The sequence below is a fragment of the Apis dorsata genome, unplaced genomic scaffold (assembly GCF_000469605.1).
Source record: "Apis dorsata unplaced genomic scaffold, Apis dorsata 1.3 scaffold_415, whole genome shotgun sequence".
Taxonomy (NCBI): Eukaryota; Metazoa; Arthropoda; class Insecta; order Hymenoptera; family Apidae; genus Apis; species Apis dorsata.
Window position 1 is genome coordinate 116596 of NW_006263670.1, and position 890 is coordinate 117485.

General features: G+C 44.3%; 2 protein-coding genes across 6 annotated transcripts in view; both read right to left on the reverse strand.

Annotated features, from left to right (window-relative positions):
* The window catches only part of LOC102678457 (neurocalcin homolog), a 45116-nt gene that overhangs the window by 24961 nt on the left and 19265 nt on the right, over positions 1 to 890 (reverse strand). The gene's annotated exons all lie outside the window — the stretch shown is intronic.
* Positions 1 to 890, reverse strand: part of LOC102678129 (neuronal calcium sensor 2) — a 34261-nt gene that overhangs the window by 14173 nt on the left and 19198 nt on the right. The window contains exon 2 of one of the 5 annotated variants that reach the window (XM_031512298.1): positions 338 to 488. The exons of 2 other annotated variants lie outside the window; for them this stretch is intronic. The gene's annotated coding sequence lies outside the window, so the exon portion shown is untranslated. Of the gene's footprint in view, positions 1 to 115; positions 295 to 337; positions 531 to 890 lie in introns of those variants that run through there. 2 more of the 5 variants (XM_006619404.2, XM_006619403.2) reach the window with 2 other exon arrangements.

An 890-nucleotide genomic window follows, 5' to 3' on the forward strand; every position in this document is an offset into this window, starting at 1 on the left:
GTGAAACAAAAGGATTCGTAAAAACGATGCGGTTAAGCATAGATAAGAGACATAAACTGTGGACGATCTATTTCGGTTCGGTGGAGGAATTTGACGCGTGAAAGAATCATCTTACCGGCTACGATCTACGTGGAATGTTTTAGGACGCTTGCTTGCAGTTTTTTGCAGTAGGAATTCCAGGCTTCTTCCCAGACTTGAATCGGTTTATGGACCTCGAGTGGAGACGATAAAATGATAGAAAGAGCACAAGGAATATCGAAAGGAACGGGAGGAAGGATAAGGATAGATTTTCTTTTCTTTTTTCTTTTTTCTTTTTTTTTCAGAAACAAACACCCACCTTTCTTCTTTTTCTTCACAACACACACACACACGGCCGAATTGTAGTCTCCACCACGACACACGATCTCCACTCTTCTCGCCTATCCCCCTCTCGCTATCCTCTATGTACACGCATAATTTATCGAGGTAACGCGAAACACCCACGCATCCTGCGAACGATCAACCAAACATAACGCGATTATCGTCGTTATTTCGATGATTCCGACGATACGCGTCCACGACCACGTCGATGATAAATAGGGATAAAAAGAGGAGAGATACGACGATTTTCGGTTCTCCGAGTAGGTGCCTATTCGCGTATCACGGAGAGAAGAAAAGGAAGGAGGAGAAAGTAAGAATAATTCGATTGTTTCGAAAATTTTCGCCGCAGAGATATTTCCGTATACCGCGATACCCTTANCCTCGTTTCTCTCTCTGTCCCCGTCAACGAGCGTGCGTACTCGATTCCCCGGATCACGACCACGACCACGATCATTCTCGAGGATGCACACTCGCTTCCGCTTCCCTGTTTCAATCATTTTCCTCGTTCTTTTTTCTTTTTCTTTCTTTCT